Here is a 22,932-nt window from a genome sequence, read left to right on the forward strand (position 1 = left end):
GGCTCTGCTCTCTATGGAACATAGTATATTTTAATGTCTATGCAATTGTGTGTTTTCGGATAATGATTAGCAGATGCTTTTACTAAAACACTTGTGCTCTGAGAAAGTCTTGACGTGGGGAGCTACTCTGTGATCAGCCTCGGTGCCTAATCCATTGAACAATAGGGCTGTAGTTTGGCTGAAAGGTAGCGTTTTACAGTTTAACCGATTTCCATTTCTAGGCAGGTTTCCTCCATAATATGGCCTCACAGCTGCACTTTTTACATTGGTATTTTTTGCAGTTGACTTTCCGCGGTGTATTTGGGGTAACAAGATTGCTCTTTAGTATAATACATCAGGCTGGTGGAAGAGTGCCTAGTTTGTAAGGAGCTGGCGAAACTGTCCTGAAAGGGAAATGCACACCCTAGAGCCACTTGGGCGACACACTGAGAGCCTGCACGCGGTGGGGTCTACACAGCATGCGGTCAAAACTGTATTGCAAAACTCAGAGCGCACCAGCAGGCAAAGAAATACATTCTCCTTTTCCAGATGTCACCAGACGGGTGATTTCCAGGCAAGCACTACAGTATTTTCCTGACACAGTCACCCCTCCTCGGAACCCTGTCTCCCTGGCTTCGGGCAGCGCCCCATGTAAGTTAAGGATTTGGATTCAGAATGCCACACGTCGTAGCCCTTTGGGGATGGATATTAATGAAGAAACGTTCTCCTGCTAGAGCCTAGTTTTTATCAGAGTGCGAAGGGTACAGTCTGTTCAGAGCGGCTTTTTAATTCCTCATAATTAACCCTGCCACAATGAACAGCCACGGCAGCAGTGATGGTAAATTTACAAAGTTACATGAGCACAATGAAATGCCGCTCACCACCTCGGTGTTTCCCCTGTATGTTGGAAGAGGAAAGTTCTCAAAGTCTGTCAGGTTGTCTTGTCACCACACCGAGAGACCCGCTGGGCTAGGTGTGACCTGGGCAAGTCTCCAACTCCCCTGCTGTGAATGCCCGCCTAGCTTGGCTCTCCAGTGGCCGCGGACAGACAGACCACGAGTCCCTGGGACTCACTTTAATCTACAGACTCATCTCCTATCGGCTCTCTCGAACACTCTGGGGCAAGACGATTAGAGAGAAGAGAGTGACAGCCGTGTGCTGGTGACCAAACACACCTGCCTCGGCCCGGGGAAGCTAGTGTAAATTGCACAATGCTTTGGGATCTCTGCCTGGACCTAGAGCACAACTTTTCACACTGGAAAGAAAGCATACTAATCAGTTTACACTCGGATTTTTATTATTTTTTTTTTAACGGACCAGAGCAGGCCAACAGCATCAAAGGGGCCATTCTCCAGACTAGGGAAGCCACCGCAGCGAAAGCACACTGGTGCTCCCTGAATACGCCCTCAGGGGACTGCCTTGGGGGGAAGCAGAAGCCCTTGAAAACTGGGCATCAACAAGCCCGCGCGCACAGGACAGCTCCTCTGTGCAGGAAACCGCGCAGCCTCTTTCCTGTGGCCACAAGATAAAGGTACCTTTAGTGTGATGTTTCCTTTTAAGGACTCAACTCCAACTTTCACTACAGGCCTTTCTCAAGATCTAGCACGCTAATGCACAAGCCGTTATGCATGGGTGTGTTCTTTCTAGGAGCTATTAGCCCCCTTAAAGCCATGTTTTTGTAATCACCTTTCTTTTTTCAATTATGAAATTTATTACATACTTCATGCTGCATATTACAAAATTCTAGAGCTATTCACAGGCACTTTGCTCAATAAAATATTCATACACTAAAATGCATGCTTTTTCATCATGAGTGATATGTTTAAAAGTAATTTCCCACTGGTCATCTAATTTTGGAGTGGTCGGCCTTTCTGGCTTTGGAAACACTGTCAGAATCAGGATAAAGAGAATAGCCCCTTCCTGTACCTATCCCCTAAAACATGCAAAATGCTGGCTGCATAATGTTACATGTCCTTTTGTTTAAGGCAGAGACTACCTCTACCTCTAGATTGTCTTGGTCAGTGAATCCCTAGCAGAGTAATAGAGTAGCGTAGGAGCTCCAGTCTGGAAGAAAGGCATTTAAGAATAACAGACTGAATAATGAAGGGGGGGAATCAGAGGGGGAGATGAACCACGAGAGACTATGGACTCTGAGAAACAAACTGAGGGTTCTAGAGGGGAGGGGGGTGGGGGAATGGGTTAGCCCGGTGATGGGTATTAAGGAGGGCACGTATTGAATGGAGCACTGGGTGTTATATGCAAACAATGAATCATGGAACACTACATCAAAAACTAATGATGTAATGTATGGTGATTAATGTAACATAAAAGAAACTTAAAATCAAAAAGATAAATAAATAAATAAATAGAACAAAAACAACAACAAAAAAGAATAACAGACTGGGGCTATGAGAGCAGGGAGCATTGCCGCCTCGTATACTGCTGGGTCCCCAGTGCCCAGACTGGTATCTGGCACCTAGAAGGTGCCCAGGACATAAATGTTTGTTGGGAGAAAATCAGGAAGCAGGGAAGGAGAAGGGAGGGAAGGAAGAGGGAAGAGATGGAAGGAGCAGAGGAAGAAGGAAGGAAGGAAAGGGGAGGAAGAAGGAAGGAAGGAAGGAAGGCAGACAGGCTGTGCTAGGTTTGTGACCTTGGACAAGTAATGGAACCTCTGTAAGCCTCACCCTCTATTGGATCAAATGAAGACAGCAGACGAGATAATGCCTAAAATTCCTACCAGCTCTAAAAGTCTACGAGTCTATGAGTTAAACCACCCACTGATGTCAATGGTAATACAGATAATTTTATCTTTTTTTTTTAAAGATTTTTATTTATTTGACAGAGAGAGACACAGCGAGAGAGGGAACACAAGCAGGGGGAGTGGGAGAGGGAGGAGCAGACTCCCCGCTGAGCAGGGAGCCCAATGTGGGGCTCGATCCCAGGACTCTGGGATCATGACCTGAGCCAAAGGCAGACGCTTAATGACTGAGCCACCCAGGTGCCCCCAGATAATTTTAAAAGTACTCTCTGCTTGCCAATGAAACATGTGAAAGTATTCAGAAGAGCACCCCATATTAGTCCAATATCTGCCCCATTCTCCAAAAGCTGGAGAATTCTTTGTTTCAAATATTTAAACTGCACTGGAAAGATGAACTGGGCATATATTTGCTTAGTTTGTAGACTGACAGGGCTCAGATTCCAAAGCGTTTCCACAGATTTACTAAAACACTTGTCACCACTCCAGTTCAACAATTTGAGTATTATCCTCCTGTAATAATGTATACTCAGGAGAGGAAAGAAAGCGAGTGTCACCTAAAATGAACATGTGTGGAATATTAATCTCTTGAATCTCTAAAAGCCTAAAAAGTATTTCCATCAAACTGTGGCTGAGATTATCTTCCGCTAACTCCCACGCTTCCCAAATTAATAGCTCCCGGAAGTGATGTGATGACGTCTCTCCCAAGTATCCACAACCCTGTAACTCAAGGCTAGTTAATGCTGTGTATCTGCTGAGCTAGTACTTATATTACAACCTCCAAGAGTATTTGTGCAGCTTCACATTCGGTATTCGTGAATCTACAGTGAATAAATTTAGAAACTTTTTTTTTGAGAGAGAGAGAGGTGGTGGGGAGGGACAGAGGGAGAGAGAGAGAGAGAGAGAATCTCAAGCAGGCTCCACACCCAGCATGGAGCCCCACGCAGGGCTCAATCTCATGACCCTGAGATCATGACCTGAGCCGAAATCAAGAGTCGGTTGCTTAACTGACTGAGCCACCCAGGCGCCCCAATTTAGAAACTTTTGAAAAGAAAATCATATTTTCTCAAGTTCAAAAAAAAAATCCTAAGATCATACACTTCATCTGAATGCACATCAATCAAAATTCGTAGTGTTGACACAGTTGTAACTGTTCCAGTGAGATTCTTTCTCCATTACACACCATTATACATGCTAAAAGAGGTAGCTCAAAGTGAGGAACTATCATTATTCATTCATTTACTGAGCCCTAGATATCGCTCTCTCCCTCCCAGCCTCCCTCTCTTCTTTCTTCCTTCCCTTTCTCTCTCCCCTTCTCTCCGGTTTCGTCTAGTATCAGAGGCAGGTGGAACAATCAGTTAACTCAAGCAAGTTCATGTACATAACCCCCCTCACACCTACACATACAATTAAAGACCACCAACAGCTCCCCATTGTCTCCAGAACAAAATTCAAACTCTTGGATCTGACACTTAGGATCCTCCACTCAGAAGCAGTGAGAACTTGGGCAAGTTACTTAATACCTCTGTGCCTCAATTTGCCCTCATCTGCAAATTGGGGATACTAGTAATCCCTAGCTCGTAAGATTAGTGAGAGGAGTAGATGGACTGATATAGCCCAGAGAACAGTGCCCACACACAGTAAGCCCTCTATAAATATTAGCTACTACGCTTGAACATTCCAGTCCAATCAGACTGCTTTATTCACTCTTCCTAAATTACATCCCCTGCTTTCCCACCTTTGCACTTTCACACAAAAGTAGCAAATATTTATTGAGAGCGCACGATGTCCCAGACTGCGTGCTAAATGCTGCAGGGGTTATCTTGTTGAAGCTTCACGAGATCTCCACATGATGGGTACCGTTATCCCTCCATTTTAGAGATGAAGGTAACTGACAGGCAATCTGGCTCTGGCGCTGGCCTCAAAACCACTGGCTGTTTGCACCTACTAGCCGATCCACGTCCTCCCCTGCTCCCTGCACCTAGCCGTGTGCTCTCCCAAACCATCTCAAATGGCAGCTTTCAGGCATCTCTGACCAGACCAAGCCGGGCCAGTACTCTGAATCCTCAGAGCAGCCAGGACCTTCTTGGAAGCTGGAACAATCAATTTGTAAAATAATTATCTGCTACCCTGGAAGAGCACCTCATTCTGCAAGATTTGATTTTTTGTTTATGCATGTTTAGCTTCTTTCTCCAATTAGATCTGAAGCTCTTTAAGGTCAGGGACTACATCTCATGTTTCTTCTATGTCCAAATGGCACTTGGCACAAAGTAGATACTCAGTAAAAAAAAAATTTAAAAAGTGATGATTTGATTTATCCCCAGGGACACATAACTAGGTCGCGCTGACCTTGGTGACTCACTTTAACAGCTGGTAAGCAGACATAATAAAGTTCAGTTTTTCAGTCTCTTCCTTGATTATTTGATTATTACAATGGCCATTTTCCTAGTTCTCTCTCTTGGATTGCTAATGATTCCTGTATATTCTCTGCCATCGTTTAAAACAGTCCCAGGTATTTGAAAATAAGTTCCAAAATAAAACATTTAGTGACCTTTTCTGTAAAGAAGCAATAAATTATTTGAGATTGCTTTGCCAGAGATTCGTTTAATTACAATAAGCCTGAAAATGAGGAAGAGCTCTATGAACTGCCATGGAGTGAGCTCCAGGACCTAATTTTAAGTGAAAAAGCTCTAACATTTGAAACCATATTAATGTTTCACAATGATTTCAAAAGAAAGAAAATAAATACTGAAGATGGGGAAACAAAACCGCCCAAAGAAACAAACGAACTGAACTATCTTTCAAATGAAGAACATAACCACACTCCAGGCAGGGACTTGGGCGGTGGGGGAGGGGGGGTGCAGATGGAGAAGGAACCGGGGTAACTTTTGAAACCAGCCTTTCAACAATATACCTTTAGGCTAAAGACAAAAAGAAATGTACAAGTGAACACTGTACACTAGTTAGTAGGTGTCTTTTCATAGTGTCGTGGGTTAGCAGTTTTGAAACTTTCTGTGTATTCAAGAATTGAGCAAATAAGTTAATATACAGTGAGTAAAGGGATCAGGTTTCTCCATGTCAGAGAAAGGAGTTATAAATATGGAAAGGGAAAAGAATAGAATGAACCCTGGTTTTGGACTGGAATTGGAGGTATAAGTGCAAATTCATGTTTTTGTGCGTGTTTGTGTGTGTGTGTGTGTGTGCATGTATAAATTATAGATGTATATATGCATATATTGAAGTCTGTATCTATATATATTGAAGTCTATATGACATATAGATAAATCTAGAAACATGTAATAAATTTATATATGGGTATGTATATATGTATGCATATATGCACATTTCTGTGCACCTGCATTTTCTAGCTCTGTCTGCTAAGACGGCTTAGATTCAATTGCATCCCAGTAGTAATAAGCACATGTAGTGCCCAGATCTTGCTTTTCAAATGCCGTTTCCACTGACGGTATTCCTTGGAAAACAGCTAGTTCTAGAGCTGGAACAGAGAAAGTACAGCATGAACCAGGATTATTTTTTACGTATAAAGTAAGAACAGACTTAAAGAAAGAATGATGGGTGCATGACAAAAAGACCACCCTCATGGGGCTCTCGTTGGTCAAACGAGGAACGATTTGAGCACCAGAACACATAATGATGGTAAAGGATTACAGTCAATTGAAAAACATAAGAATCCACACTGAAAGCACAAGAAAGGAAGATAGAGGAAGAGAGGGAAGTCTGTCTTCACTGTAGAAAGCCCACATAAATATCACAGGAATGGCAGAATTTTAAAAATCACCACTTAGCACCCACCATAATAATTGATTCAATGGAATCACCAATGAATCATCAACAAATGATAATTCAGTGGCTTTTAGTATATTCACAAGCGTGTGTGACCATCACCACCTACTGCAGAACACTTTTGATTGCCTCAAAGGAAACCCTGCACCCCTTAAGAAGTTGCTCCCCATCCCCTCATCCCTCAGCCCCTGACAACCACAAATGTACCTTCTGTCTCTCTGAATTTGTCTATTCTGGACATTTCATGTAAATGGAATCATACAATATGTGGTCTTTTGTGACTGGCTTCTTTCACTCGGTATGATGTTTTCAAGGGTTAGTCATGTTTAGCATCTATTAGAATTCCATCTCTTTTTAAGGCTAAGTAATATTCCATTTTATGGAGACATCATATGTTGTTTATCCATTCATCAGTTGACGGACATTTAGGTTTCTGCTTTGGGACTACTATAAATGATGCTATGAACACTCATGCACAAGTGTTTTGTGGATTTCTGTTTTCAGTTCTCTTGAATATATACCTGGGAGTGGAATTCTCGGGTCACACGGTAACTCTGTTTAACTTTTTGAGGAACTTCTGAACTTTTTTCCACGGCAGCTACGCCATTTTATATTCCCACCTAGTAATGTCTGAGGATTCCAATTTCTCTGCTTCCTCATCAATCTGTACTTCCTCAACAGTCACTTGTCATTGTGTGTCTTTTTGATTACAGTCATCCAAGGGTGAAGTACGATTTCCTTGCACTTTTAATTTGTATCTCCCTGATGGCTAATGATGCTGACCATCGTTGCTTTTGTAAACCCTCTTTGATGAAATGTCCACTCACATTCTCTTGCCCATTTTCCCATTGGGTTGTGGGTGAAACTGGGATGAGGAGCAAAACAACACCGGAAGATACTTATTAATTACAAAGAGAAAAATATGAACTTTACAGGGGAGGAAGCTGACAGGTACCACCCTAACCCAGTGATCAAAGAATATTCCTGCCAAGAATCCATAATCTGAATCTCCTCACAAGAAAACATCAGACAAACCCAACATGAGGGACACCGACAAAATAAATGGCCTATAATCTTCAAAAATATCAAGGTCATGAGATAACAAAGACTGAGAAAATTTTCCAGATTAAAGGAGACTAAAGAAGACATAAAGGCTGAATGCTGGATTTCCATTGCTATCTAGGACATTATTGGGACAACTGGCAAACTATCTGTAGATTGCACCAATGGCAATTGCACATAAGAGAATGTGTTTGTATTTAGGAAATATACATTCAACTATTTAGAGGTAAAGTACCAGGCCTGTGATTGATTCTCAAATAATTCAGGAAAAATGTGCAGAGATAGACAGATGGTTATATAGATAAAGAAGGAAAAAGCAAGTGTGGTAAAGTGATGACACATATACGCAAATTCTTCACGTGATTCTTACAACTTTTCTGTATGTCCGAAAGTCTATAAAAATTAAAAGGTAAAATAAAAACTAAGCCTGAAGAGTAGTATAAAGTTGACTTTTCTTATTTTTTACATTAAGAAGTAGTTTGCTTTCAACCACTGGTCTGAGTTTGTTGTTGTTGTTTTTTAATAGAACTGTTAGAAGCTTAATTCCTTCAACAAAGTGTCTAACTTCAAAGAGTTTCCCGTGAAGAATAGGGTTTCAGCCCCTCTCTGCAACTCTGGCTGAATTGCACCATTATTTTTAAGAATGGGCCAAATTTATTTTCCATTTTATTTTAACTATTTTTACCTTAAAAGAAATATGCAATGACCTGGATTTTTTTTCTTGGGGGGGGGAATCCTTTTACAGAAGGTGGACCGGCTCGTTCCAAGGATAAACCCCTAGAAGCTGAGACTCCTAGACGCTGAGTTCAATTTGAGAAGCACAAGCCTCACTGACTCCTAACTAGTGGCAGCCATGTGGCAAAGAGGAGGCACGGGGCACAAAGACACTGGATATGAATGGACAAGCTTAGCCAGGCAAATCCGGCGCTTCTCGGAGAAGTGGCCACAGCGCCGACTCCATAGTGGCACCTTGGTTCTAAGCAGCAGAGCGTGCCTGGCTCAGTCCGCAGGCTCTGAGCAAAGACCGATCTGGCAGCCGAGGAGACAGCAATCACCTAGCTGAGCAATAGAAAAATTAAAAAGCCACATGGTATCCCTAAAATCTATGTAGAAATTCGGGGCTGCCCATCCTCCCCTCGTTTAATAGGATCACAAAAGCAGCGCTGCCCATCCTCCCCTCGTCCCTGCCCGCGCACACCACAAACCCCGGGCCAGATACGGCCACTTCTCCTGGCCACTCCTAGCACCTCACAATCACTGATTCTAAAAACTATTGCTATCACATCATGTTTCCAGGCAGTCACAGCACGTAAGACTATTTTAACTGGGTTCCCACGCACTGCATGCAATGATTGCTCTTTAATTTTATTTAGCCCCGTTTCCAGTTAGGTCTCTGAGCATCAAAAGATTCTTGCTGTCCTGTTATATTTAATAAAACAAACAGGAAACAGCATTTATATTGGGGGCATAAGTGACTAATAGCATCATTTAAATATATTACTACAGACAACAATCACTTTATTTTTTATTTTTTTTATTTTTAAAACACATGTGGCTATGATATACATGTTGCTGATAAAAGCCTGTTATTCACTGAACTAAACTGTGCTTGGCCTTGCACTGAACTCAAAGAAAATCGTGCATGTGCATCTCAGGTGAAATTTAGCTCCATATAGACGTGTGTCCCACTCCAACGTTATTTACAGACAAAATATATTGGAGACAATCTGGTAACAAATACGGAGGCTATATTCAGCCATTTCAGCCATCAATTACAGACTTACTTGGGTTTTTAGTTCAGCATATGGAGACTAACAATGGTGCTTAATTGTCACAACAAAACATTTCTATTTCAAATTACTATTTGATTTTTGTCTGCTGCTGCATTCCTGATCATAGACACATTTTCCATAAGTTCACAAGAGCCCTGGCATCTCATGCTTCAAAACAGCTTAGCAGCCGTGCTAACACAGCCTAGAAATAAAATCTGCAACTAAGGTAATGCCCAAGCACAGCCTCTGGGAAAAGGTGTCCTTCCTAGGGTAACTCCTGGTGCCCCTCTCTGGGGGAGATCTTTTTATTTGGGATTAATTAAGGTGCCAGTGGTGATTTCGGGGGGAGGGCAGGGGGCACCATTCTAAAACATTTGCCTAAGAGGCCAGATTCTAACACGCATGTCACTGGACACTCTCCACGTTTTTTTTTCCTTCAACGGATATGCATACTGAAGTGAGACATTTCAAAACGATTTAATGTTTTAAATCAGTATGTTTTGCAGTCTGCATTCAACTATCTTGGTCCTGCAGAGCGCTAGCTAGGTGACGAGGTGTCTCGGAGTGTCCTGTGATATGTCTGTTTTTCCCAAACAGAGAGCGTCTAGAGGTAGCACAAATCCTCTGAGGTAACAAAACAAGGCAGCTTGACAATCTTTCCACGGTTTGAAATGGAACCAACGTTGCCGGGGACATTTACTGGGCACCTCCTATGGAGGGCTGGGGATAGATAACTAAGACAGGGTGCTTGTCCTGAAGACCCTCACCGTTCCCGGGTGGTGGGGGCGAGCATGAGAGTAGTCCTACCCCACACACCTGCTAGTGCTCTGGCAGGGTCTCCACACATGGCACGAAAGGGGAAAGAGATGACCCGGAAGTAGAACCTTCAAAGAGGAGTAGGAACAGGCTAGAAAAATGATCTTAAGAACCAATAAAAGGAAGAAAGGACTGGGGGAATGTCAAGGAGACAGCCCTGGGGGTGAAGCAGGGGCAGAGGCGAGTAAGTCAACAAGCCCTTGCAAGCAGGCAGACTCCATAAACACAGATTGAGAATTTCCAAGAAGGAAGAGCACTTCGATCCAGAGGTATTCAGAATTTTCTGACTGGATCAGTTCACAGAAAAAATTAAAGGCCAAGAGCTACAATAAGTGCAACACATGACTAAAAAAACCAGTAATGGGGCACCTGGGTGACTCCTGGTTTCGGCTCAGGTCTGATCTCAGAGTCTTGAGATCGAGCCCTGCTTCATGGGGCTCCATGCTCAGCAGGGAGTCTGCCTGAGAATCTCTCTCTCCCTCTCCCTCTGCCCGCCCCCGCTCTCTAAAATAAATAAATCAATTTAAAAAAAAAAAAACCCAGTAGGGAAATGCACCCACTGGGAGACCAAAGAAAGAACTGGGGGGCTTCTGCGGAAGCATCAGTCCAGTGCTTGTCTGGTAATTCTGAAAAGAATCACAGAGGAGCTGCAACTTATCAACAGATGGATGGAAGCCAGAATTCTAATGCAAGCACAAGCCCAGCTGAGAGGTGACACACAGGTGGGGCCTCGTGCAGGTGAGACACTGTGGCACCGCTCTAACAACATTTGGGGAAGAAGGGGCGACACCACGGAGCGTGTTCATCCTAGAGAAAGGACCCGCGTCAGGCAAGAGGAGAATCTGAGAACCCCAGCGCTCAGGGGTCCTTGGCAAGGGGGAGCACACAACGAAACGGTCAAAACATGTGTGGGCTTCCCTGGGATGACACATTTTTGTGAGCAAGTCAAGTTTAAATAGCAGGCAGAAAACCAGTGGTAGTGACGAAGTGAGGTCTTTGCTTTCCTTTATCATCTTGAGTCTTTCCTTCTTTGTTAAGGGTTTTATTAATCACTTCCTTCATCACTTCTAGGAAAACAGAGGCTCAGGAGCCTTAGACACTGCAGCTGTTTGTGGAATAAACCTGAGCAAATAACAGCACAACATGCTTTATGAAACCAGAGGGTTTACACTCTATAAATAACTTCCATTTATTCTTATTCTTTACACGTACACTCTTACTGAAGACTGGATGACAGCTTTTTGCTATTGCCTGGTTGACTTCTTACACACACACACGCACACACACACACACACCCCAAGGTAATGATGATATTGATTCTGAAGAGACACTTTTGAGACAAATAAAAGAGCCATACAACTGGTCTAACAGAACAGGTCTAGAAACTTCATGGGAACACTGTAGCCCTTTTGTAGAGAGCGACTGTCTAACCCTCCATCCTAACATCATCAGAGGTTTGGGGCGGCATTAGAAATGATGTGATACCTTTGAGATACTCAAGACAGCAAGTGGTCTATGTATTTTATTGTAAGTTAAGTTCTACATTTTCTCTTTTAAAAAAAAGTAATAACCTGTGACCACGAACAGCACTAGATAAAGTATGAAAACAGAAGCTTGCATGTGAAAACATCTAAATTAAACAGGGAATCCAAATATGGAGCAAAGGAAACCAATTAAGCAATTCAAACACCAAAGTATAAAAATAATTTTATTCCGAAGCATGGCGGAGTCTCTCACACACCCTAAAAACAAACAAACAAACAAACAAACAAACAAACCTGGATTCATTTCACTGAGCTCAGAGAAATTGGGAGAAATGCTTTTGTCTCTGGGGGACAGCCGCCTCTTTTGGTTCAATGTAATATTCAAAATGTGCCTAATTCTTATAATCCAAATATGTGACACTGCTTGCGTTTCCATGACGACTGCTCTGAAAACCATATTAATTATTCAAGAGGTCCATGCCATTCTCCCTGCATGCCCTAAGGAATGCTGGGAACCGCAACATGCCATTATAAAGGGAATAGCTGTTAAACAGACTGCATGACCAAATCTAAATAGGAAAGTTATTCCCTTGAAGTACTCACATCGTCTGATAGCATTAAGCAGTATTATTTAAACTTCTCGGAACAAAATGAAATGAGCGAATGAAAGAGTTTGTAAAACCATATAATTGTAGCTGCTGCCCCTTCCTCTGATAGGATCTTATTTAAAAGCAAGTCGGTTGCCTTGCCTAGAACAGTGTTAATCCTATGAAACTTTCCCCACAAAGGCTGCCACTTAGACACTGCAGAACTTGTAGGAAATCAGATAATCAAGTTAATAAGACAAATTGTGACCAGGCATCTGGGTGCCTGAAGACCGCAATAACCATAATTTGTGCAGCCTGTGATCTCGCCTTCATCATAAATAACATTATCAAAGCAGAGGCAGGGAGGTCTGAATGTATTCAAGCAACACACACTCCGTTACTGATTTCCTGTCATAGCTAAACTTGCAGTGTCAATCCTGTAGCAGGACAATGAGGGGCATTATCAGCCCAATTACTCCGAGACGGGAGAGGAAAGCCAGCCACTACGGCTACCCTGCTCTCGAGCTCCCTCAGGGGTCAGAGACGCTTGGCCATAACATCTGCATTTACTGTCACTTGTATTTATCATAACATCGTAGCTATTATGGTATCATTCATGGTATCAATTCTACATTATTGCATTATTATCTATCGTTTTATATTGTTGTTTACATTGATATGTTATTTGCATTTATTAGCAAAAGAGACAGATTTTCAAAGAGATGGCTATGGCAATGGGAAACAAGTAGAAGTTCCCAAGTTCAAGTTCCAAGGTCTCGGATTTGGGGCATTTAGAGAGATCTACACTATTATCAGGGCTCATTAATATTGAATTGTTATGTATCATGCACATACAGGGAAGGGAAAAAGAAGTGCAAATTTTCCAGAAGCAAAGAATGTGAGAGAATTCAGGGTGATCTGAATACACTGAATTCTGTATGGCATAATCTTGCAATCAAATTTCAAAATAATGTGATAAAAAATTATACCCTGTGGAAATGTAATCACCTGCCATAAATGATAAAGAAATAAAATCAAATGATATGTAACAATTATCTAAGACATAATGAACAGTCTGTTTGCTAATTAAAGGGAAAACACATCATATATTGTAATTACTATTCAATATTTAGTAATATAATTTCTCTGTAGTTAAGTTATGAGCCTTTTAGTGAATTAAATGCTGATGGAAAGGAGTGAAAACTATGATAAATGCTTACCCCACAAATAAACAACCTTTATTATTAATTATTCTTTCCATCAACCAACTACCACCCAAATTGTCAGAAAGCTAATTACAGAAGGAAAGCCAACTTGCAAAATCTATTTAGCAAGATTTTAATTCAATTCACCTACTATCTACTGAACCTGTTAGGCACTGGCAAAATACTCAGGGCTATGCAAGACAAAAGAAGTATGGCTTTCATTTCCTGAGGGTTTCTCATGTCCTTCTCACGTCCCAGGCACCGTGCTCAGTTTCCAGTCACACGCACGTGTACACACGCGCCCCCCCCCCCACACACACACATCGGTCCACCAGCACCATGCATATATTCATGAATCTGTGCAATATCCCAACAGAAGCAGGGAATGGTACCAGCGGTAAGGGCTTCTCAGACTCTCGGTTTCATCATCGTCTCTAAAACTGAAAGAATAATGTGTACCCCTTAGCTTTTTGCTGAGGAGTAAGCGGCAAGGTGAGCAAAGGGTATGGTCCAGTACCAGTTAATGGCAATCGTTACTATTACACATTAGCAAGTGGATACAAGGCTAAGGCCAAAGCCACCCAGCACAGAATTAATCAGTCATCTTCCCGAAGCACAGGGGCAGGCCAAAGCACCCCTGATTCAGCCCACGGTCCCCGCACATCCTCAGCCACATCCCCTTCCATGAACAGTTTGACCCAAACAAAAATAAGCAAGTTGCTGTGCTACAGAACGAATCTGTGAGCCCCTATTATTAAGAGAGATTTCCAGGTCACTGACTGGGATCAAAGCTACCAGAGCCAGAGCTGTGGTTATGGCTCAGTCTGTTGTGCGGCTGCCTACAAGAGGCCATGAATCATAATGAAGAATCCACAAACTTTGGCTTTGTCAACACCAACACTTATAGGGCTATTCAGTCAGATCCATTCACAAAGCCCCAATCCTCCCCTTTGTCACCAGGGCCTGAGAGCCACGAGTAATCTACGTATCAGAAAATCAGTTCATAGATTGGTGAGAACTGAAGATATGCTGTCGACACTGAATGAGCTAATGCAGATCACTGAATATTTTCATGAACCATCAGTACACTTATAGACAAGGGTTACCAGTTTTCAGGACTCAGACAATGATAAAATCCAGTTGTTACTAAATCCTTACTGAACACTATTTATTCTTTCTTTGGGTGATTCAGGTCATCATAAACCCTGATGCTGCTGTGAGAAATATAGATTGGGCTAAATCTCCACCATCCCTCTGACATAACCTCTATATTTATTCTCTTAAAAGATTGGTGGCTTATCCTTTGTCTCCTCCTTATCAAGGCAGAGAACACGATGTGAAGGGGGAGAAAATCCAGCTCTAAGCTTTTCAGTTTGGAGTCTCAGAAAGGCACATTTGCCACACATTCTTAGTTTCAGTGGGCAGATCAGAACACGACAGCTAATACTAATTTTATTGCTAAATTATGGTTGTTCTTTCTCCCCAAACATACGGAATGTTCCATTTCCCCCATCTTTTAGCTTCTCTTTCCAGAGGATAAAATTGCAAATCCCTGTATTATTTAACTGCAACTGGTTTCCAGGACTGCAAGAAAACACTAAAGTTCTCCATGTGTGGAAGTAAGAGAGATGTTAACCTTAAATGTGCTGTTGGTTTCTAACAGTTGTTCACATCAAAGTCAGCCTTCCTCCGCACATGCTTTTTTTTTTAACGTTCATTCAAAATAACCCCGATGTTTAGCTGAAACCGATTCTAACTTTAATGTCTCTTCTGTGCTATTCCTGAGGACACAAATTTTGTCTTGGTCGCCATTTTAAAGAGCGCGAGGTTAGTATCGACTTGCGTTTGACAGACACACACCAGAAACTGTAGGCTAGCCCAGACTTTCAAGTCTCCCTTATCTGGCTTGCCCCCCCTCTAGTGGAGGTGCTGGGGATCAGGGGCCCAGAGGCTTGAAGGACACTAAATGGCTGATCTTCCAACTGGAACACCAGCAAGCCACTGCTCCCTGGCCCGACGCTGAAAATTCCCTGCGTATCTTTTTTCAGCAGCTTGGTGATTCTTACCTAACTAGGGTGATTAATGTATTCCAGCATAACTTCCCTAACAATTTGTAAGGCTGTCTGCTATTTATTCTCACCATGCAGCAGCAATTAGAAATGCCAGTGATCAAATACTCCTCCCTGATATTTTGTTGGGCTAAGTTGTAAACAGTGGATCTAGTTACTGTTTCAACGAATCATCAATGAATGTTAAAGCCAATGACTGATACTTTTTTCTAACAGCCTTACTGAGATAGAACTCATATAAATACAATTCCCCACGTGAAAGGATATATTCCAGTGGTTCTTGTACATGCATGGAAATGTGCAATCAGCACCACTATCGAATTCCAGAACATCTTCATCACACCTAAAAGAAATTCTGTACATATTAGCAGGCACTCTCCATTCTGCCCTCCCCCAGCTCCTGGCAACCGCTCTACAGATTTACCTATTCTGGTTGTTTTATATAAATGAAGTTGTACAATATACGACCCTTTGGATCGGCCTTCTTTCACTTAGCATAATGCTTTCAAGGTTCATCCATGTTGTAGCAAGTGTCAGTACCTCATGCCTTTTTGTGGCTAAAAGCCCATCATATGCATAAACCATAAGCTGTATATCCACTCATCAGTTGGTGGGCACTTGGGTTGTTTCCACTTTGGGGCTAATATGGATAATGCTGCTATACATACTCATGTACAGATTCTGTGAGGACGTATGGGTTCAATTCTCTTGGATATACACTTAGGAGTGAAAGTGCTGAGCCCTGGGGTAACTCTATGTTAAACTTTTTGAGGAACCGCCAAACTGTTTTTCACAGTGGCTGCACCATTTTACCTACCCATTAATATATAAGGATTCTAATTTCTCTACATCCTTACCAACACTTCTTTTCTATCTTTTTGAGTATAGCCATCCTAGAGGGTGTGAAGTGGTATCTCACTGTGGTTTTGATTTGCATTTTCCTGATGGCTAAGGATGTTGAACATCTTCCCACGTGTTTATCGATCTTTTGTTTATCTTATTTGGAAATATATTCAGAGGTTTTGCTCATTTTTAATTGGGTCATTTCTTTTTTGATTATTGAGTTGTATCAGCTCTTTATATATTCTAAATAGTAGCACCTTATCAGATACATGACTTGCAAATGTTTTCTCCCATTCTGTGGGATGTCTTTTCAATTTCTTGATAGTGTCCTTTGAAAATCCCTATCAATTTTTTTTTAATTTTTTTATTCTTATGTTAATCCCCATACATTACATCATTAGTTTTAGATGTAGTGTTCCATGATTCATTGTTTGTGCATAACACCCAGTGCTCCATGCAGAACGTGCCCTCCTCAATACCCACCACCAGGCTAACCCATCCTCCCACCCCCCTCCCCCCCAGAACCCTCAGTTTGTTTTTCAGAGTCCATCGTCTCTCATGGTTCGTCTCCCCCTCCGATTTCGCCCCCTTCATTCTTCCCCTCCTGCTACCTCCTTCTTCTTCTTCTTCTTTTCTTTTTTTCTTAACATAGATTGCATTATTTGTTTCAGAGGTACAGATCTGAGATTCAACAGTCTTGCACAATTCACAGCGCTTACCAGAGCACATACCCTCCCCAGTGTCTATCACCCAGTCACCCCATCCCTCCCAACCCCACCACTCCAGCAACCCTCAGTTTGTTTCCTGCGATTAAGAATTCCTCATATCAGTGAGGTTATATGATACATGTCTTTCTCTGTTTGGAAAGTCCCTATCAATTTTTAATCAACGTAATTGCTAATGTCCCAGCATAATTTTTTTTCATAATTTCTAGAAAGTGTATGTATATGTCCTACTACCACTGGCTTAGATTGGACCATAAATACTTTATCAGGTGTCCATCTGTCTTTAGGACGAGGAACCTTGCCAAACTTCCCAAAAAGACTTAGTAGTTTTAAAATGATAATGCTGCATTGCGAATACCTGCTTCTGAACAAGTGAACTTTTTTTTTTTTTTTCTGAATTGGCATTATTTACCTAGGAGGGTTTCAGTTTGGAACACAGTGTAGCTGCAAAACTTTTAGAAATCCTTTCTTTAATCCATACTACCTTGTACTTTACAATCCAAGACAGCTTTGCCATCTGGTTTCCCATTTAAATTTAATTTGCCCAGAAGTTTAAATTTTCTTTGTATCATTCAGATCCAGTTAAACTTACCAACCTAGACTAACTGCGGGGTGGGGGAAGGGGGGTAGAGGGTAAGCCAGGCTGAATTTGTGACAAATTCGAGTTCCAGAATATTTGGAAAGCAGTGCTGCAGTAACTGATCAGGTACAGTAAAATCATGTCCATCTATAAGGATCCACAGAAGCAGGGCCTTAGGTCACGTGGCCTAACAGTAGGGCCTGGGCAACAATTAAGTAGCCCACAGGCTTGCCCAGCAAGCAGGTCCAAAGACTAGAGTTGCTTTTTTAGGGCTAAAGCTCCATCCGGGCCCCGAGTGTCAGAGGCAGCTTTTGAGATGACAGGTCACTGGGGGTTCAATTGGGCCTCCCCCCAAAAAAGACATGCTGGAGTCCTAACTCCCACTACCTCGGATTGTGACCTTGTTCGGAAATAGGACCTTTACAGGGGCAATCAGGGTAAGAGGACATCATTAGGGTGCACCTGAATCCCTTGTGAAGACACAGAAAGAAGACGGTCATGTGAAAGACGATTGGAGTGATGCATCTAGAAGCCAAGGTACACTGAGGCTACCAGAAGCCTTTCCCTAGCGCCTTCGGATGAGTCACGGCCATGCCAACATCTTGATTTTGAACTTCTAGCCTCCAGAACTGGGAGACAATACATTTTTGTTGTTCTTAGCTACATGGTTTGTGGTATTTTATTTCCCCATCACTAGCACCAGCTTTGACGTGAAAAGAAACAACACAGTATACATTCCACATTTCTTCTCCAAAGACGCACGTTTCCACATCCCTAAATACTATGAGACATCAGGTCTTATTCTGGCTGTGCATATGGTGTGTAATAAAGGAAGAACAATGGCCGTCTGGGTGAAATTGATGAGTCCGTGAGCTGAGTAAGTCAAGAATTCAGGGACGTATTATTTATGTAGATATTGTGATGCGATGTAACGAGTGGGGTGCAAACTAGGTTAAATGATGGTGGTAATGACTGTTTGGGGAAATTACAAACAGCCTGCACCCTGGTCCAGACAAAATTAAGTCATTTAATACTAATACGAACAATCATGTCAGTAGGAGACATTGGCATATGTCAATAAGGTCAGCTGACATAGAAACCAGGGTTCTTCCCATTTTACCTACAGCCACCCCTTTGTCAAACGTGGCATATGGGCTGATAGGACACATGATCGTGTGGGAGGAAAAAAAAAAATCACTGAAACAAATTTAGTGAGATCTGTTTGATGAGCATTATACTTTCAATTGCACTCCATAATACGGTCACCTATTCATCCAACAAATATTTATCGACCAAGATTTATCCAGAAAGAGGAAGAGCTTCTGAGTACTGATGTCAGATGAGGGCGATACTCTGACTTCAATCCCAGAAGTCAAACACACACAGTTCTCCAGAAACGCTCTGGGTCCCAAGGTTTCCTCATCTGCAATCCACAGAAGGATTTGATAGATTGTACACCTGAACCCTACTCCCAGGGCAAAGGGAGCTGAAGTAAAATGTGTCCAGGAAACAGGGGGCATTTCTCATTCCATGCAAGCTTCTGACATGGTTACTTTTAGAGATATGGAAACTGAAGTTCAGAGAGGGGAAGTGACTTCCCTGAGGTCACAAAGCGCCTCCACAGCACAGCTTCAAGGAAGTTACACTAAATGCAGTCCTCTACGCCTGTCCCAGTATTTTATTAAGGACAGTCGATGTTTATAACCCATAGACTACTAACGGCATTCCTTTTATTTCACAATCCACTCCCCTATGTCTTGTGTTTTCTTGTGATATATTTTAGATGTGAGGAAGTTTATATTTCAAAATGATTCATTCAGCTCTGCCAACTGCAAGGCAAGACTGCAATGAATGTTCTCTTGTTGATCAAGAGTGTGTTTTTGTGAGCAAAGAGATAGACTATCTAAATTCACATGGTGTTCTGGACCACCACCAACTAATACATTGACATGCCAATATACTGGATTGTTTACATACAAAGTAAATGTCAAGCAAAGGGAAAACCCTTTTGTCAGTTACTAGATATTCCTCTTACCTTCTGGGACATGTCAGATTGAAGCAAAACACGCCTGTTTCATTCTGTCATTACATTTGACCTAAACTTCATTTTAAAGCTGTAGTATTGATTAGGCTTTAGAAAAGCGTTTGCCTCGGAATCTGATTTAAGTCTTGCCCACCATTCACTTGTCAGGAATGTAACAGCTTCACAAATGAAACTAAAAAGGACACATTTAATTCTAATTTCATTAAGCAAGAGATTTTATGGAAGTAGACAAATTGGCAGGGCAGCAAATTGTCCGAACCATCTGATGGCTCAAATGCTTGCTTGGGCCAGGCTACCAGCAGGCCGGGCAGGATGCGCCCAGCACATTTTCTGCTCGCTGGTAAGGAGCGGTTTAAAGGCCTGTTGACAGCCGATAGTAAAGCTTTCCTTCTGTTTATCTTTTTCTTCCTCTTTCAACAAGAGATTCCTGTTAAGAGACTTTCTGGTTCGGGGATGCTGAGCGACTGTGGACCGCAGTCCTGCTCCGCCCGTGAGGAAGCGGGGATTTGCAGCGAGATGTCCCCTGCTCCCAGTGAGATCAAAGGGACACACACAGAGGCGCTCCCCAGTTACTGGGGCTTTACGCCAGCCCTCCAGCACGCTGGCCTTACTACCATGTACACTTGAAAGAACACCTCACTCCTGATCGCTACCAGTTTCTATAGAAACAAGAAAGAATCTGTTCTTTTGCTAAAATTTTCCCCTAAAGCTTTTTCTAGCACTGTATAAAACATTTATTTTTTGCTATCACAGTCCTCCATTTAGAGCATCATTTAACCAATCAAAGAACAATGGGCTGGGTAGAGATGAACGTGTGCTCCATTTCCAGAAACCAAATCCTCTGTGCGCGAAGGAGCCATGGTCAGTTCATCACTCCTGGGTCACTTTCGGACTCAAGCATTTTAGAGTAAATCCTGGAAATGACGGTGTATCGGAGAGTGGAAAGGGGTCAACAAGGTATCTGCCCAGCCACGAGCTGACTTTTTCACTTCAAAATACTTCAGCCGTCACGGTATTTAAATGAACTCTGTCTCATCAGTGTCGCCATAAATTATCCTTGAGAACTCCAGAGCTCCTGACCACAGGATCGTGAGTCACGGCCTTGATGCCTGGGGAGCTCGGCTTCAAGATAACGGCTGGCTTTCCCTGCTTTATTATTGTGTGCCCTTCTCCAGGGACCGCATTTGCTCAGGAGTGGCTAAGGCTAGTAAATATTGTATCTGTCTCTTGCAATCACCGAACAAACAGACTTGCCCTCCGTCACATAAAACCCCCAGAGCTGTTAGGCCATGAAAGAGGTATTGAACTAGGGCTGTGCTTAAAAACTAAGAATGGGGATCTCTGTGGCATCAATCAAGACTAAATCCGCGATGTGGTGCCATGTGTCTCGTCTTCTATCAGAGTCCATTCATTTAGTCCTGCCTTGATAAATATTAATTGAGTGCCAGTCATGGAGGTCTTCAGCACTGCAGGTGAGGTGCAGCCCTAAGCAAGACACAGGGAGTCTATGGGGCCGCAGACACACCTTGGTGTTTTGCTGGCACCTTGCTTATCATAAAGAACTCCAAAGTAGGGTCTGGCCGCAGGTGAAATTAACTTGAAACTTGTGCATGTTTTGCAAAATCATAACACTGTCTGAGATCTTGAGAGGTCCATCTTTTCCCGAGCTCTTCTACATGGAGATTCTTAAGGATGGGGGGCCTCACGGACTACCTTGATGGCTCATCTGGTGTTTCAACATATTATAAGTCTGAAAGTTCCTTCTTTGCTACCATGATGATAGCTAAAGGACCACACCACAAAGTAATTCAATCAGGTGCTCTTCCGCTGGAAGAGGGGGGAATGCGGCCATCACTGAAATGCTGTATTTCATACTCTGAAACAAATTCAGACGGAGCACCAGAGTCTGAAGGCTGACTCTTTACTCCCAAAGCATGTCTTGAGTAAACAAATACCTTGGTATTCATATTCATGCAACCAATTTCATACTTTTCTTCTTTTTTGTTTTTTTAATTTTATTTATTTATTAGAGAGACAGAGGGAGAGCACAGAGGGAGAATGAGAGGGAGAAGCAGACTCCCCACTGAGAGAAAACCGACATGGGGCTCGATCCCAGGACCCTGAGATCATGACCTGAGCCAAAGGCAGACGCTTAACCAACTGAGCCACCCAGGCGGCCCAAATTTCATACTTCTCATTCTTTTCTCTTTTATTCTGAATCTGAAGTTCTGGGACAAAATTCGGATCCAGTTAAACAAGAGACACTTAAAATGTATACTAGCAAAGAGCATGAGCTTGGAAGTCAGACACGTTGGGTTTGAACTGTGACCATACCACATTTTAGCAGATAAACTTGAGCAAACTGCATAGTATTTCTGAGTCTTGGTTTTCTTATCTGTGAAATGGGGATAATAATAACTCATGGAGTTGTTGGCAAATACTAAATGAGATACTGCGTGTCAACTATTTGGCACAGTGCTTAGCAGAGAGTAAACATTCCGTAAACGAGGGCTTAGCATATGCACACACCTGACAATGTACTTCTGACATATACTTTCATACATACTTTATATACACACACGTATGTGTGTGGATACCTACCTACCTTATTGCTATCTATACATCAGTATCTACTTATCAACCCTTCTGACAGCCTTGTTGACCTTTTTGTCCTCAGGGTTGAGCTCAGTATCCAACACATAGTTGTTATGCAACAAATGGTTGCTGGAAAAAAAGAGAAGAGGAATAAAGATAGATATTTTAGAGTTTAAAGATATGGAGGTTCTGCGTTAACATGCTACCTCAATAGGCAGGTTAACTGGGTTGACAAGGGTTTCTGCTTGCACTTTTTCAGTAACTTTGGACTCAATCCTTCTGTTGACCGTGGGCAATTCTAATGAAATAGAACTAATTGTAATCAAGTGCTCTCGGGGCCATAAACCTAGGAGCAGGCATATGGATTACTACATTATATTTGCACTCCTAAGGTTTGTTAAACACCTTAGGATGAAAAAAGCTAATAAATATGAGATTTATTTTTATCGTTATTAACTTAAAATGGAAAAAGCTAAAGATAGCAGAGACCCTAAGAGCTAAAACTAATGTACTCAAATGACTACGTATTTAAAATTATTATGGCTAATGACCTTAAAATTTTTCTAGCTCTGTTTCCTAGGAATAAAAACTAAATCATCTCTAATAAAAAAT

The sequence above is a fragment of the Neomonachus schauinslandi genome, chromosome X (assembly GCF_002201575.2).
Source record: "Neomonachus schauinslandi chromosome X, ASM220157v2, whole genome shotgun sequence".
Taxonomy (NCBI): domain Eukaryota; kingdom Metazoa; phylum Chordata; class Mammalia; order Carnivora; family Phocidae; genus Neomonachus; species Neomonachus schauinslandi.